The 18,375-nt window shown below is 37.8% G+C and overlaps 2 long non-coding RNA genes across 2 annotated transcripts; both read left to right on the top strand.

The window, feature by feature from the left end:
• The first annotated feature begins 260 nt into the window (after nt 1–260).
• Nucleotides 261–2,306, top strand: LOC148847062 (uncharacterized). Its single transcript, XR_016101231.1, has 2 exons — nt 261–865; nt 969–2,306. It is a non-coding gene; the product is annotated as an uncharacterized LOC148847062 (long non-coding RNA).
• A 7,969-nt stretch (nt 2,307–10,275) lies between these two features.
• LOC148847061 (uncharacterized) lies at nt 10,276–11,961 on the top strand. The gene is made up of 2 exons (XR_016101332.1): nt 10,276–10,648; nt 10,812–11,961. It is a non-coding gene; the product is annotated as an uncharacterized LOC148847061 (long non-coding RNA).
• The last annotated feature ends 6,414 nt before the right edge of the window (nt 11,962–18,375 follow it).

The raw sequence follows: 18,375 nt of genomic DNA, 5'->3' as shown, positions 1-18,375 counted from the left end.
ATTCCTAAACCAAAGACGTGGCATCACATGGTTTACCTCGAGACCCGGAATTAAAAAATTAGTAATAAAACGCAAAAAGAAAAAGAAAAAAAAAAAACTGGCGGTGTGAATATGAAGGAAGACGACGTCGACACGATTATTCGCTTCTCTTCTGACTTATGGTAATTTATAAATTAAATAATCTTTTTTATACGTAATTATAAATTAAATAATCTATATTGATGTTATATCTGATCAAAGGGTTCAGGATTCCGGCGCTCGTCCTTATCATAGCGATTCATGGTCTTGGTCTTTCTCCATCCTCATCCATTGATTGCGTTTGGTTGATATTCAGACGTATCCAATTCTAATACTTGCGTGAAGCACAATGAACGATTTCTTTTCGTTTACCGTTGATGGTTGCGTAAGCGTACTTGATCTTTGTAGTTTAGGTGGGACCTATTTAACTAAGGATGAGAGGGACTCACTTGAGTCCTGATTTCTCATCCCATATTCTACCTCTACTCTAAGTATACATATTTGGAACTCGACGGTTGATAAACAGAGTCGCACTGAGCGCTAGAGGTTAGTGGAATAGATGGTTGTGTACATGGGAACCATATCACGTCGGACGTTGAGAAACGCAGCGCAGCATCCAACAACCAACATCCAATGGTGGCACGGTTCCAGATGAAATCAGCTTTTCACAGCGTTGCCATCTAACCCCATGGGCCAGATGCACCTGAATTTGGATCTGTTACTCACAGCATGTATCAAAAGCACATCGAGGACATCTCCATTACTTTCTATGTTATTCCATGGGAGATGTTCTTAATATATGATAAGACGTGGTGCTGATGCCAATTTCATACACAGGCCAATATAGGTATAATGAAATTATTGTTTGATTTTATTATTTATTAATTCAATTTTTATGCACCTTCCTAATTCAGACGATATACACTTTTTTAATTGTAAATTCCTATTAGAAATCCTTGCCCCGTCGATAACGATAGGAGAAGGAGATCCGGTGCCGGAAACTGAACCGGAGGCCACTATGGAAGAAGATTACACTGACGAAGAGATGGATGTAGACGAGCTGGAGAGAAGGATGTGGAGGGACCGGATGCTTATGAGGAAGCTTAAAGAACAGAACAAGAGCAAGGATGGTGTCGATACTGCAAAGCAGTGCCAATCCTGGCCCAAGAGCAGGCGCGGAGAAGAAGATGTCGCGTGCTCAAGATGGCATCCGGAAGTACATGCCGAAGATTATGGAAGTCTGTAAAGCTCAAGGCTTCGTTTACGGCATCATTCCTGAGAAGGGGAAGCCTGTGAGCGGAGCCTCCAAGAATTTTAACGCCTGCTGGAAGGAGAAAGTCAGGTTTGATCGCAATGGCCCTGCCTCACGATGTGAATCTGTTCAATCTGGGAATGGGTCAGCAAAGGACAGACTCATGGTTCCCCTGCTTTCTCCATTAATAAAGTGTGAAATTAGCAACACAGAATTGAGCAGGAAGAGGAAGCCAACTGATGAACTCGTGGCAACGGCAGATCACAAGATATACAACCGTGTGTATCTTAGGGTGTCCTTACAGTGATTATCACCTCGGTAAACTTGACAGGAGTTCAAGGAACAATCAGCAAGCAAATAGCCCCTATAAAAACGTCCGTACAGGGTTTGGAATCTCAAACTTTGAGATTACTGAAGATAAACTAACAGTATTCTCTCTGCCATTCGGACAACCCAAGCCAGCTGCTCCACCACTGAACCCAACCCAATCGACTTTCAGCCTCTCAGGACTTGGGCTGCCAGAAGACAAAAGACTATCAGCGAGCTTATGTAATTTTATGATAGCAATCTTCAGAGAAATAAGTGCTCTAATCCTGGAAATGTTGCTGCCATGGATGGTCAGAGTTTCCTTTCGTACTTCTCTAACGCATTTGTTGGAGGATTATTTATGACTTCCGGCCAGCCATTGCTTCCATCATCTTCTTGTGCTCCATCATTTTCGACTTCACTGAAATCCGAAAATCCAGAGGGAATTTCTTCCCCTTCTGTCCTCGACCAAAACAAATCAGCCGAGGAACTTGAACTCGGAAGGCGTGGATATTACACGAACTGGTCCATCCGTGTCCACCATTTATCTGGTGTTGCAGAGCAAGATGGTGTACTGGAGCATCTCCGGTGCGAATTCGAGATGTATGTGTTAAAAAAGTAAAATAGGTATTTTGAAAAAAATATATCTCTTTAACATTTTTTATCTTGGTCATTGAGGAAAGGGAGGTAGTTATTGAATTTTTCAAAAACACTGGAGAAGTTTTTATTAAAGTGAAATCATAGGGGAGGTTTTTGTAATTTACTCAAATGTTTAAAACAGTAAATATGGCGCATCTACAGAAGTCATCTACTCGTACATAAAGACCCCCAAAAACATCCCATCTCTCAATGACAAGTATAGGAAATATTCTCAATGCACACTGAGATGTGAATGTGGGGCATTTTTGGGATGCATTCTATGGGGGGGGGCAGATGTGAAATGCCATCTGTAAACACCTAAGGCTGCATTTGGTAGAGGTGTAAAATCGAATCAAGATAAACTTTACACCCCGGTTCGATTTTGTAGACATTTGGTAAACATATAATTTTACACCAAGAATTACATGTTTATCGTTAATTACATCGATAATCGATGTAATAAATACATCAAAATTATCAAAGTATTTATTACATCTCTCTCTCTCTCTCTCCTAACAACAGGTGGTGTCTATCGGCTGTATTGGAGCAAATCCAAATGGGCGTTCTTTGCTTGAGAGTTCTCCTTCACTGCCACCACCTCCGACGGGGTTTGATTGGGGGAACTTGGAGGCCAATTCAGATGGGTGTTCTCTACTTCTAGGCATTTTACTCTTCCACAGCTGTAGCATCTCGTCATTCCTAGGCGTTTTGCCCTCGTTGGTGGCTCTGTCATTTTGTCCTTTCTCTCTTCTAAGCTTCTAAGAAGGGAGATCTATATACCCCGGTTCTGCTTCTTTCTCTCTCTCTCTCTCTCTCTCTCTCTCTGAAAAATCTCCCACTGTGACAAGATATAATCAAACAGGACGAGTGTAAATGGGCATAATGATCGGTCAATAATTTACACTCTCACCAAACCATCGTTTCTCAACTCTATCAGTGTAAAATTGCATTTACACCGGAAACAAATGCAGCCTAAAGAACCAAACATATACTGAACATAGATGATGAGATTAAGTTAGGCTCTTTCATATGACAACAACAGCCCAAGGGCCACCGCTAGCGAATGATAGAGACAGGGAGGATTAGTGGGCCGGGTTTAAATTAGGAGACTGTTTCGGGCACAAAGTCAGCAAATCAGGCTTACCCCAGCATAATTACGATGGTAACTAGTAAGACGCTAATTTATAATTCGAAATCAAAACAAAATAGGGTGAACTGAAAATTAATAACCTGTACTTATAGGGGTAATCTTCCTTTATATAAATTAAATAGAGATTTTTTAGTTCTATCATTTGGAGGAAGATTCTATTCATCATCTGAGACTAAGTAGCGATAAACTGATAATTAAGTAGAGTCCCAAACCACAATGACTGTTCATTATCTTTTTCTTTGAGACTGAATCAGAATAGTAATAAGTAGGGTCTTAAACTACCACGACCATTCATCGTCATCTCCTCTTGGATCACAACACCACTGTCTTTTAACAATAAAGATGCCTTTGAAGTATATTATGCAACAAGGACATAAAACCTTTCACTATTACTAATCACATAAACCCTTTAAATTACAACATTGAATATAGAAATAGTGACATGGATCCCTTTCACAAGTGGATAAAGGGAAAGGCAAGATGAGGATGAATCACCTAAACCAACATGAGTTGGAGAGGAAGTGTTTTTGCTCCATATAAATAAATAAAAATAAAGAATAATTATTTTTATTAATAATATAAATAAAATACAATTTTAAAATAACCAAAAAATGAAGTTTTCTCCCTCTTTGTTGGCGAGTCAACAATTCAACTTTTTTATTAAACAATAATAAAAATTAAAAAAGATGAAAACACACACAAGTACAATAATATAATTAAAAAGAATTGTATAAAACATTTGGGCACATCTGTAATATTGTATATTTATCACACTAAACAAAAATAAGTGTGACAATTGAAAATAATTTTTATAGACATAGAAATATAAAAAAATGTATAAAATGTTGGAAACACATTATTTGCTATCATCATCATAAAAAAATTTTCATGTACATGTATAACTATTAACTCGCCACAAAAAAATAAAACAACTCCATTTTTGAGTTGGTTTAAATTTGTATTTTATTTTCTATCATCAATAAAAATAATAATTATTTGTTACACTTATTTTTCTTTAATATATTTAATTAATATAGGATTCAATGAAAGAATGGGAGTTAATACCCTAAATGTAAGACTTGATGAGAGGGAATTGAAGGAGAAGAAATGTATATTTGACAATGTCACAACTTTCAATAGAGTAGTTCAATTTTTTTTTTTTTTGTGCCTTGAGAATTAGAGAATGACCAAATTCAAACATAGGGGTTGTCTAGTCAATAACAAGATTCAATGAATATTAGTGAGAAATAATACCTTAAATAGAGGAATAAATGAGATGGATTTCAATGAAGAGAAAAGTAATTGTATAAATTATATTTCTATCCTTACAATTAGAGAGAACCAAATTAAAAAAAAAAAAAATGGGGTACTTTAGTCTAACATAAGTCCTACACTGTCATTCACACTTTTAATAATAATCCATAGAACCCAAACAAATATCCACATTATATTATATATTTACTGGGGTGGGGGTTGAGTTAAAGTTCTAGATCCTACCTTTTCAACATCATAGATATTGTCTTACTAATTATTAATAAAGGTTCTCGTTTAAAGTTTAAATTATAATTTTAATATATAGGCAAATAAAATATGTTTTTTTAGATTATAAAAAGCACATATAAAATTAGAAGTTTTTGAATTGTTTTTTAAAATCTGAATGTGTACATTATGTGTTTTTTTTTCTAAATTATTCGTTTATTTTTTCACCTTTGAAAGTTTTATAATTCAAAACATTTTATTCGAAAAGAAAATCAAAACAGCAATAATTATATCTGGAAAATCCTATTTTACAAATCTGATGCATTGTAAAAAAATCATCACTTTATTTTAAATGATAAAAACCTTACTTTTTTCCTTGCCTTCTTTGTATGGAAACGCTATCGTCTATTCAGTGAAGTAGGGAGTTGAAATCAGCCCCCCACAAGAGAATTTCCCACAACACGTCCCACAACACATCCCCACCGTGTATTGAAAACATCTCCCGACATCATCATCATTTCTGGTATTTATCATTGAGAGGTGTTCCCAATATAGGATGGAGATGTGCTGTGGGACGATATGGGAAACTATCTTTGTGGGGGCTGATTTGAGGAAAAAAGTGCACTGCATTTGGGCATATCCTTACGTAAAAGGACAAAAATGGGGAAAAAAAACTGTATTGGTTAGTTCAAAAAAATGTGAAAGGACAAAAAGGTTCTTTGGGTTTGTTTCTTAATAATTTATTCTTACCGATAATTATTGGTAGGGATCAGAAGATGTATGGAATTGTGTTCTAGCACTTGGTGTGGATCAGAAGATGCATGCAAATCATGAGAAATTTCAGGCATCTTACTAGTTAATGGGTGTTCAGGTTGTGGTTAATCAAACCATGGGCTTTTTTTTTTTTTTTGAAATCGAATTCCTTTGAACCAAAATCAGATGGAAAATTTTCACTTTAGTATCTTAAACTTTGGGAGTAGTGCCAAATTAGTACCCAAACTTTCAAACATGTTACTGCAGTACCTAAACTTTCAAAAAGTGTCAAGTTGATTTTTGCCATTAATCAATTATCAATTATATAACTGTTGAAAATATCAAAACTATCCTTCAAAAGAAGAGACTGTTTCATTGTCTTCTACCTTGATTGGCTTCAATTGATTTTTAAATCAAATGGATGTAATCGGTTTGGTTGACAAAAATAAAGATTGAGAGATTTCATCTTGAGGACATTTGGGGTTGCTCCATGCATCTTGGTTGGTGTTAGATTTCTTATTCAAAATAAATAAAATCAACCAGTAGTTGAGATGTTAATTTGGCTTACCTGTGAGCATGGTAAAGTGAATGGAGCTAATGCGCACCTTAACCCCACCCACCATATTGTGCATGATGATGTAATACAATACCAGGAAGTAAACCATAAACTCGGAAAAACATCAAACCAAACCCAACCCAATATAACTTTTAAAAATAGGGTTGTTGGGTTAAATTGGTTAATAATTTAACAATGGCCCGGGGCTAGGTTGACGAGGAATATATTTATATATAGACACTTTGGCTCAAGGGAACTTTCATTTTGTGCTGCGAATTGCGATACCTACATGAAGATCAAGTCATCATCACCCCGATGGAGGCCCGAGCCTTTAACAAGAAGAATCATGCATGGTGTGTCTTTCTTCTTTTACTAAAAAGGTGAGAACAAAACATCGACCCTTCAACACCAAGTAGAGCTTTCATGCCATCTTCTTTTTACCCTAGCATATAGTCAGCAATCCATTAGTGTCTACATTTACTTGGGCATCTTATCTTCTTCAACTCAACTGATATATAGCAGATGTAAATTAATTAAGCAAAGTTCTAACTAGTCTTCTCAGTACTCCTCCCGGGCCCCTATCAATTATATAGGCTTCGAGCTTCAATTTCCACCATGAAATATGCGTTTGTGTCTCTATGTTCTTCAACTTTATCTTCTGCCATGGAATCTCTCCCACTCTCATCCTTCCAAAAACTAAATGTTATACACTGACTGCAGTTATGCATTAATGAGGTGGACAACACTTCTTCAGTCATCCAATGCATCAGTTTTGTGAAAAGATCGGATTCTTCACTTTGCAAGACCTAAGTCTTATAACTTCCTCATTGTCATTGATGAATTAATGACGACTTTGTGTTTGCTTCTAAGAGTTGAGGAAAGAATATCCTTTAACTCTTTGGGTCAAAGACTTTGTGTTCGCACAACTACGTGGACCCTGAAGAATAATATCCTTTCAAAATTCAAAACAAGCCCAGCCCAAGTAGAATATTGGGCAAGGGTTGCTGTCCGAGAAAAATTTTGCCCAATATAAAGTTGGGTTGGGTTAGGATAAATCCCTTCATCTCGATCCAACCCAAACCCAATGTATCAAGACAAAAACAATAATCATATGTTCTTGTAAGTTTAGTACATACTAATTAAATTTCCAATTTGGACCCAACCCAATATTAGAAATGAAAATCTTGGGTTGAAGATTGGGTGGGATCAGGAATAGGGTATAAGTTTTGACACTGATCTCAACCCGAACCAACTGCCTGAGTTGCATCCCTACCATCAAGAACTTAACAAGTTCTGGTCGCAATATTAGATGCTCATAACTTGTAACCTGCATTTGTCCTCTACTAACTCACATTGTTTCCTGCACCAGAAAGCGTACAAGGGTTCAAATACAATCAAATTATTTTTGAAGTTTGTTTGATCTTTTACAGCAGCTACTCAAGTGGATGAACAGATTGCGATGGAACCACGGCAACCTTCGTTAATGGGGGGAGGGAGTAATTGATTATGAATTTGATATGATATCATAGCACAGGACGCTTGATTGATATCGTTCCTTCTCTTATCTTTTTTTTTTTTTTTTTTTTTTCTGAAATTAGCAAGAAAGGGTCCGTTTGGTTTGCAGGAATAGGGGTCTGGATTCGGAATCAGAATGGATTATTCCAATTTCAACCGTTTGGTTAGATGGAACCGAAATTTCATTCTCATTTCGGTTAGAATGGCATTCCCCTATTTGAGAGAATGGTCATTCTCTGCCCCTCTCTTGGGAATGAAATCTCATTCCTGTTAATTTTATTTTTCATTCCCATTTTTGTCTGAACCAAACAGACTACAGGAATGGACTATTCTGATTCCAATTCAGATTCTGACTATGAACTAAAGGAACCCTAAGACTTGAAGGCGATTCCCTCATCGCATAACTTAGTAACAATATCATTATTGCTATCATATCATCATCATCATTATCATGATCGTGAAGTTTGTACTTTTATTTTATTCGAATTCCATGATAATCCATTCACGCAACGAAAATGGAAATGCCAATCCACAGATTTTTAGATAAAAATGACTACTAGACCTATGTTTTCAAGAGTGCAAATTCCATGGGAAGAAAGATTCCAGATAACCTCTCTCCCTCCAGTTTAGAATGCCAAGTGGGCTTAATTAATTATCCTCATCCAGATCGAATTCACTCCCTATCAATAACACCCGTCAATTTTCCCCAGCACCTAAAGGAATCAGGAATCAGCTGTATGACTAGTAAAGGTTTCTTCTAACTATTGTTTTGTTTTGTAATATATATATATATGATATCAAATAGAAGAATTATTTCTACGTGGCATCTCTGTTGGCAGCTCAAAAGAAAGGCATTGAAATTCCATCATGAAAGGTATATATTGCACCTGAGCAAGGCCAAAATTTGATCATCACATAACCTATTTTAAGTGGTTCTTGAAAGCAGGTTGAACCAAAGTCAAGCCCTGCCAAACGGTCCCTGAGCCGTGGAAAGATGGGCTATTTCACTTTCCACATCAACAACAGAAAAGTCCAGCATTACAGAAGGAAATGGGCATTTAACCAAAGTGGGAGTTGCATAAGCCAGGCCCACCCTAGAGTTTGGGCTAATACGGGCCTAATATTTCAAGCCACTGCCCAGTGCCCAACCTAATTGAATGCAGATCATGGAAAACAGGAAAACTAAAGTTGGGCTGGGTTAGGCTGGGAGTGGACATCTATTAATAAATGACCCTGAGCCTGAGTATGACAGGTTTGATTCTACGCTAAACAGGCACAGCGACTGACGCGCATGTGTGTTTCTCTTTGTTGGGTTGTTCCTGATGTTTTGCCCCCTGCAATGCAAATATCTAGTGGTGCGTTGTGTACTGCGTCCAAGAAGAGACATCTGTAGTTAGATTCCTGACCTCATGCACCAAATGGTTTGTATCAATTATGGCAACATAAATCATTTTACTGCATTTGTTTGGGTAAAAAGTAGAGAGTTTTTTTTCAGAATACGGTAACAAGTAAAAGGAATGAAAAAAAGAGAAAAATTTTCTTAGTATTCCCAATCTTTCAGCCCAACACTTGTATTGCTAATCAAATTCAGAATCATTAAAAAATAACACAGCAACGAGTTCTTTCGTTTTCATGTAGCAGATAAGGATAGTCTTTGTCAATCAGAATCATTAAAATGCTACACTTTTTACCTATGAAATAGTGCTTAGGAGTGTCAAACTCTCAACTAGTCTTTGTCAGGCCATGGATTAACACTTCATATTATCAGTAACCTTTAGTTGCATTTCGGGAAGGAACTGTGTACTAGCGATAGAAACAATAGTTGAATCCATAATTGGGGTCCCTAGTCCCGGACTCCCGGCCCAACCTAACCTTAACCAGTGCTAAATCAGTGTTACTTACACTTCTTGCGCTGAACTGTAATTTGCCACCTGTTTCACGTTTCAATTAATGCAATCGACAACTGGATGGGTCCCAATTGAACAAAAAAAGACAATTTATGGAACAAAAAATTAAAGCATCAGAGACAGCTACATTAATTGTCTTGGGTCTTAAGACTCTTCCAAACTTTCAAACCCTACCGGAGTCACTTGTCCAGCTCTGAAGTCTGATCCAAAGAGAAGAAGCAACTTAAAGATTCTAATTTAAGTTTACGATACACGGCAGATAGTAAGTGGAGTTGCAATTAAAAAGGGAAATAGGGAAGTAGTTATACGAGGTTATTGGACCTGTGATCCACTTGGATTCCAAATTGTTAGTTGGAGTTTGGTTTCATTAAAAAGTAGACGACATTCTAGCCTTATAGCTCAGTGGCTCACATTGGTCTAGTTGAGATCTATAAATATTATTTCCCTATTATTGTGATTTGTGAAGAAGCAGCAGCTAGCCAGCAGGGAAAAAAAATCATTAATTTGTCTTGTTGTAGTTGTTAAATAAAACGACAATTTATGGGACCCTCACCCGGCCCTCAGCACTAAGAAACAAAATTTACGTACGGAGTAATTCATGAATCTTGCTTTCTCATTTTTCTAACCCTAATTTCATCAATTACTTGAAACTAAGACAACTTAAAGAGAACAAGCTGGGTTTCAGTAAAGTGAGATGTAAGCTATATATAGGCATATAGCTAGCTAAGACAATTTCCCTGGATCCCTCTATTAATTCCCAACCTCGCTCTAGCTAGCTAGCTATGTAGTTCTTCCGTTGATTATATTTCTGCTCATGTAGTATAAAATTACTATTTCCACATCTGTCATCCGTTCTTCTTAATTAATTAAGCTAGCTAGTTCAGTCTAAGTAGTCCGGCAGCGTCCATGAAGAATTAAGGATATGTTTGGTTCGCAGGAATAGGGGTCCGGAATCGCAATCAGAATGGGGTTTGGTTAAGCGTTTGGTTAGGTGGAATTGGAATGCTACGTGAAGGGTAAACCTCAAGATATCCGATGTTGTCAAATCAAGCGCCGAACCGACCTCCAGCGAGGTAAGACTGCCATCCATCCATTTGCCTCCTCCTCCTTCCAAATCAACCGCTCTCGGATCCGAGATTTGTTGCGATTCGGGATCTGCTTCTTCCCAACCTTTTCTCCTTCCTCCTCCCTTCTTTATTTTAAACTGATTGCAATATGATTTTTATTTTTTTGCAGATCCACCCCTGCTCTAATTCAAGATCGATCTATTTCTTTAGTGCTTAGGTTCAGGTTTTGGTCACGACTAAAGTGGTTTCATGGGATTACTTGGATAGAAAATTCGATTTGATCATTGATGTTTCTATTAGATTTAGGGTTGTATGCGAGAATTTTGGTTCCCACCTGATGAACAAATGAGGATTACTTGGATAAAAAATCTTCATTATGTATAGTTAAGATTCCCATCTGATGAACAAAGGATTTTCCTTGCAGTCTGCTATTGGTTCTATAGCAGCTTCTACAGAAAATGCTTTCATTCCCTATTCTTGACGTGATGAAAGTTTTCATGGTGCTTACGAATGATGGGGACCTTTACGAGCCCGGACAACTGAACTAGTTGGCAGTGTTGCAATGGTTGTTGGAAGAACAAGGATGGAACCTATATTACCTCCTTTCATTGAAGCAACAATCTCAGTAATTCACATCTACAGCATCTTCACTTAGTAAGCAGGCATTTATTTTCTCCAGTGGAAGATTTATAGGTATTTTTTCAAGGATTTGGATTGGAGTTGAGTGAAGTTAGAGAATACATGCATGGGTTTTTCAGCAATGCTGCTGAAATTGTGGATGATGGCTTTGTGCAAGTATAACTGCCTTGTCAAATTGAATTTTAATGCCAATTTATATGAACTTGGTTCTCTAACCATGAATGTCATATATGTAACAAAGTTCTGTTTTGGTAAACAGTACCTTCAACATGTTGTGCCTCTTGCATTTTCTTTGTGCAATCTTGACAATTGTTTTGTAGTAGACATTGATGATTCTGATGGGGATGAAAGTGTTAATGGATTTGGTGGAGTTTCTTCTGATGATGATGCTCATGATGAACCAAGAGTGCGCAATATTAGCATAAGAACAGGGGTCTTGGATGAAAAGGTAACAGCAACTTAGGCCTTTGGACTGCTTGCATTGCGTACAGTTGTGCAATGGACTTCAAAAGTAATTGAACCAGCACGGCTTTCATATTGTCGACTGTATCTGGAATTTTAGAGAACTTGTAAATTTCAGTAGCAAAGAATTTTTCTTTGCTATTATGTATTTTTGTTTTTAAACATTCATGCTGTACCAAAAATATTTCCACCATTATTATAAGAGATTTTTGTTTGTTTATGTGTTTTTCTTTTCATTTTGTCATATTTTCTCTATATATACACTTGTTAGCAGGTTGCCAACGTGTGTATATGATGAAAATATATAATAAATGAATGCTTTTGAGGTTCTATTAACAGGGGCAGAAATAAAAATTTTGGCTGATTCCGATTCTAGCTTCTATTTAAACCAAACAACAACAATTGGAATCCGATTCCAATCTTGTACGAGAACCAAACGCACCCTAAAGTTAGAAAGAATAAATGAGATGACAGTCGGGAGTCTAAAGGCTAATCCTATGCATGTTTGGTTTAATTTAGTGTGGATGGAGTAATTAGAGGTGGGGGCCAATAAGCATATATGGTTAAGCACTAGCAGGCCTAACTGTGTGCTGCAGATGCATGCCACCAAAAACACATCATGGGTGTCTGTTATTATTGCTGTCTGTCTTCTTTTGTTTACTGGAATTGTTGAGACTAGACTTTGTTTGGATTTGGAAGTGGGCAAGAAATGTTTTATCCCAAACAAAAAGACAACAAGAAAGAAGACAGCAACTAAAGCTTCTTATTGGGGGATATCTTCTACAGTTAGTAACAATGATGGTTGCCTCTTTCACAGGGCCGGTCATTTTGGATCTGTAAATCCAGACCTTGTAACCCTCTTTGTACTTTGTGGCTAGCTGCTAGTAGCTAGCGTAACAACAACCCTTGAATTGAATGCTTTCGATCGATAAAATGGGTAATTTTGCTTTGCTTTGAAATAATCGACCCTCTCTCCACATCTCTATCAAATCAAAAGAAAACTTACCCTCTTTGAGATATCGATCACCTTTTGTTTCTTCAGTCAAGACTCAAGACCTACCACATGTTTACTCTTACAACGTGATGAATGAAATACCAAATGATCCGTTGATTGAATATGTGGGCCATTTGGCAAGGTGTCATGGACCATAAGCCGCAAACTTAAGCCGTCCCATCTGACCCATCTCCTCCTCAGTCATCACAATTTACAAAACGAACTTGGTATTCTTCCCACGTGCGCAATATCCACCAGTCAATGTTCATGGACATGGATGGTGCATGGAAGTAAAGGTGAGATGACTTCATAGATTCGTAGTGGGTCCTACGTCCAACGTGGAAATTTCTAGGTGGGCCTTGTGGAGGTGCCGTGGATTTTTGGACTCTGTCCATGAATTATGAAATGCGCTCACGTGGGGATTGGGATATTGCATGCGTGTGGGTTTCTTCAACTTCTAGGTTGTAAGCCCACCGCCCAAACTGATCTGATATTCTGATTCTGTTGAGTTTTGCTCTTCTTCTTTCAGCTTTAATTTTAAGAAGAAAAAGGCACAAGAAAGCAAAACTAAGCGCAGGTGACCACTATCTTTCTTTCTCTGAACGTTTCATTCAAAGAAAAAGTCTAAAAAAACATTAACACAGATGCATACAATCCCACATGGACATGTTCAACGTTTAAAACACTGGAAAGAAATAAATCAAGAAAAGATGTGCATTGTACGTTTTCTATAAAGCTTGAGCTAGGCCAACTGTTGCCTTGTTAAGAACTCTTACATTATTACAACCGTCTGGTTTCCATATCAATCCTGTTGTATCTAACTATCTATTGCATTCAACTCTTCTTCACTTATAAGAATTGCATCGATCTAACTAATATTGTATGGTTGGTAGTGAGTAAAAGAAGGGAAGCGAGAGAACACTAGCTAGGGCTGTTTTTGTTGTTTGTGACTGATATGCATGCATGCGACGCAGCTGCTTAATTTGGTTTCATCAATCAATAACCATCATGGCCAAGGCCAATATGAATATGTCCATCCATATTCTACTTTCCTTTTTCTGGTTAATTCTTCATTTCATTTTTGGGGGAATTATTTATAAATGTGATTTATAACCTTTAGGACGTAGGTAGATTGGAACCTTTTTTGGTCTTCCAACAAAGTGTAAAAGACCAGAAAAGAAAAAGAGATTCCAACCCAGAATCCCATTATATAATAAAATAAAAGTGGGACGAGATCTAATGAAATGGGAAGGAAGGATCTTCAATGCCAAGCGGTAATCCTGCCTTAGGTGGGGTGCTGACATGTGTCAACTTGTAATTAGTTACTTAGTAATATGTTTAATACAAGTAGCCTGTTTATAAATCCGCAATTGATTTTCAGGCGATTTTTTTTTTCAACTATATTTCTATCCTTATTTTACAAGCAAATGCAAAACTTTTGTTTTTCTTCTTCTCATTTGCTTTTAAACAAATCAAAAAAGAAACAAAACGTTTGCTTTTAAAAGGGTTGGTTAATTGTTTTAAGAACTAGTGAACTAGATTCCTTCCAGTTGCTGTACTTAATTTGTTAACAGTTGCTGGAGCTAGCTAGCTTCAGGTAAGGTACATGGTGAAGCCCTCTACGCTCTAGCCTCTAGCTCTAGCTAGGAAAACCACAATTTAATCATTTCGTTTCACGTGGAATAGGGACAAGATTTAGACATTCAGGGTTACTTTCCTCCCGTCTGCATTTCCAGGATTTCTTATTCTTCTTTACTGCTCTATTCGATTCAATAAAATCATATTACTAGTCTAGCGGGGAAAGAAGGGAAAAAAAAAAAAAAAAAAAAGCAAAAAGTTTTTCCCTAAAATATTACTGTCACATGATTTTGCTTTTGATATTAATCCAATGGCATGAAAGCAAAGCCTTACACCAGGTCCAGCTGGGTGCCAGGGTCCCTCACTCCCTCCTTTAATACATGCATATGCCTGAGCCTGACTGCACCACCTGCAGTAATTAATCGATGCAAAATCCCGTTGGCATTGGTGTTTCTATTGTAACAGCGTGGTGGTCAGACTCAGATATATGCGGTGAACTGGTAAGCCAATGAGCTTTTCTGGTTCCTCTGCGTTAATTATTTGACTCTTCTTATAATCGCTGGTTAAACTTAAACCAGCTTTAAAACTGTGACCTGTGGTGAGCTTTCTGAGTTTCTGGTCTGGTTTGCATACTACGTCAATCACCCACTATTTTATTCACTCTCTTCTCTCTCTAGGTCTCTTTCTCTCTCTTTCTCTCTCCACTTCATGACTTGAAAAAAAATCAGTATAAGTTTAGGTTAATGTTGCTATCGCTTACTTGATCAAGCTCTACAACAACTGAATACACGAGTTTCAGGAATTGTCAAGGTAATTAGAATAATGGCATTTCTTGATTTGGTTAATTAATAGTTTTGTTTTTGTTTTTTTTTTTTTCTTCTTACTGGTTTTCTATTGGTACTTTTGGCTGTTAACTGCATGCGCCCCTGGTGGTGGACCTACCGGCCAGATCGAGGAAAGGGCCGATGAGTTTCACTTGGGACACAACTGCATGCGCATTTGACAGTTGACACCCACCAAGAGTGATATGTATATTATGTTCAATTGTGAACGGCCCAATTAAGTTGAGTTCAACTACGTACACGTACCAACAAATTAAAACCCAATAATGAAAAATGCAAGTTAAAAGAAGAATCAGGCTAGAAAAATATGATAAAGCTGTAAGTGGGCAAAGTTAAAGAGAATAATAAAAAATAAATATTAAAGAAATAGGGAAAAGCTAGCAAGTAAGAAATGATGAGATGCCGAGTTCAACTAGGTAGACGTAGATGGCTGCATTTAACAGGAAGGAACCCTAACCCCAACACAAGCCCAGTACTATCACTGCCTCTGGCTGCCCATTTACTATAAAAAAGCAATCTTGTAGTTGGTACTTACACGACAGGAAATGTGCTCTTCTCTGTCAATGACGAATGGGATGGAAGTGTTCGGTGTTCCCCCTACTCCTATCTCTCCCAACCCCCTCAGGCCTCAATCCTTCAGGCTTCAGGCTTCATTCAAAGTTCAAACACCCCTTTCTCAAGATATTCGGATCCACTAATTACTTTTTGTTATTTATTTCATATTTTTAATATAGAATATGTACTTTGTACCCTTCATGTGCGTGCGCCTACTTCTTTGTCTACTTAATAAGATAAAAAAGCCAAGTGAGTATATATATATATATATATGGTACACTCAGAAATCAGAATTATATTTAGAGATGCCATGGAATGTTTCAGGTCATTCTCAACTCAACGACTTCTTCTCTCCTCGTGTATATATATATATATATATATATATATATATATATATATATATAGCCTAGGTAAAAGCATCTCCACTCTCCACTTCTCCAGTTGGCCAATACTGACTTAAGTGAATTTGGGTCTAGGCCTGCCTGTTAATGATCGGAAGAAGCCCAGGCCCAAAAGGACCCCCTCCAGCCTCCAGTCCTGCCATTATTATAAGTCCAAAATATATCAGAACCAGCCAGTGAGGCCCATGCCACCATGGCCTTAGACAAAAGCATTATTACTTGCAACAGAGCCTGCTCCCCACCTCCATATGATTTTCTAATCAGACGGTCCGTGAGGGTCCACGATTAACTTCGTACGACCTATTTTTTCTAACCACGTAATGTTGTTATCGTCCACACAAGTTTTGGCTTAGGACGAATGGGCCTGTTACACCTAGCTGGTACCATCCATACTGATACTATAGGCAAAAAAAAAAAAGGATTAAAGATGTTACCGTGTCAGATGGGTTGGGTTGGCATGAAACGTTATCCGACTTCCGACCCAGCCCAGAGACGAGAGAGTGAGCGAGAGAGGGAAATAGAGAAAGAGACCGCAGGTTAAGGGGGTGAAGTTAATAGCTGGTCTGGTATTGTCTCCTTCCTCCCATCTGTCGGCAATTCAGAAATCAGACACGGCGGTATTATGACAATTTTGTACTCTCATCCTAAGGGAATTGCCATTCAGATCTTAACCGTTTGATCAAGATGTGGATGAATGAAATGGCTTTCAACTGAAACAATGTGGGGTTCTACCCCGACAGAATCCTCTTCTTTCCTACCGTTATATCTTACTCATACGTAGACAACATCAGATCTCGTTGAGAATCCAACGGCAGAAATCTCTATCTACCGTGCATTAGTAATCAGTTAGGAAATGACAGCTTTCGCGGGCCCCATGGGGTCTTCCGTCAGTCACGCTCCACGCAACAAGACGGAAATGGATACTAAGAAAGTTTCCATCAAATACACAAGGCCCACGTGCTTCTGATGTGAACCCACTCTTGCGAGGGAGAAGGAAAGATATACTGTTGCCAACAATTATATGTGCACGGATCGGACGATTGTCAGATATCCTTATTCATATCCTGAGGTCACAGATTAATGTCCTAGCTGGCTAGCTGGCACTCCCATCAAACAATTATCTCTCCTTTCCGATCCAATAATGAATTTCTTCCTCATTTTCTTTTCTTCTTCTCCTTCTTCCTTTTCTTTCCTTTTTTTTTTTTTTTTTCTACTAGCTCCCCAGGTCATCTATTTTCATCCAGAGTTTGTTTCTTCTTTTCAGATTGGCCACAAGAAGTAAAAAACGTCATTCTTTGACCCAGCACAGAAACTCAAGTTCCCACTTTGGGCTTTGGAGTGCAAAAGCCCCATTTTGGTAACTTTCGACCCAATCGTTCGTCACACTCCACCTGGCCAATCAGATGATGACGTGTATCTCCACCTGAGTTTGTGGACAGTCCGATTGTGCGAAGGCCGGTCAATCTTGCGCGCCCGGACGCGCGTGTAAGAGAGAGAGAGAGGGAGCGCGCGCGTATGATATCCCACGTGTCAAACTCACATACGAACGCCATGAAATAAATGTTGGAAAATGCCATTATTTTTCGATTTTGTATGGACAAAGACGAATGCCATGCCATGGATGTCTATCCTAATTCCCATATATTCTCGCTACTTCGTCATGTTTGTTTTAACGGATTTCAACTGTCAAAGTAACTGAAAATTTTAACAATTTTTTAATTATTTTCACTTATTTAATGTCTACGCCCAATGCCAAATTCCTGTTAATTTTGCGCATGTGCTGTGAACTGTGAAGGAGCACCGTGCACGGCTGCCGTAGATAGTCGAACTCACCGTCACCGAGGAATAGGGTAGCTCTCCCCGCCCCTAACTTTCCGTATCGGAAATTGGTGCCATCTCTGTCCCGAAAAGATAAATTTTTAGGAATTGCATACAAGAAAAGGCAGTGAAGTTCTTTTTTATCTTTAGGTTACACTTTAGTATTATTGTTAATTAATTTATCATTAAGGATTATTTATTGCAAAATCAAAGTAATTTAAAAAAAATGAAATATTTACCTGACTTTTATGCCTTGAAAAGTGCAGAAATTATTAAATTAATGGGTTGGGTTGTAGGTTATAAATTTATAGCACTAACCGTATGCGCTCGTTAAAACAACCCTCAGGCTCAGAGAAAAATATCCAACCCGACAAAAAATTAAAAAGAAAGAATTATGAATGGAAATACTCAGACTCGGACCTCCCTACATGTCTATATTAAGGC

This window comes from Nelumbo lutea, chromosome 6, assembly GCF_056320005.1.
Source record: "Nelumbo lutea isolate HS-2025 chromosome 6, American lotus-T2T, whole genome shotgun sequence".
Taxonomy (NCBI): domain Eukaryota; kingdom Viridiplantae; phylum Streptophyta; class Magnoliopsida; order Proteales; family Nelumbonaceae; genus Nelumbo; species Nelumbo lutea.
This window is presented reverse-complemented; position numbering and strand designations above follow the sequence as displayed.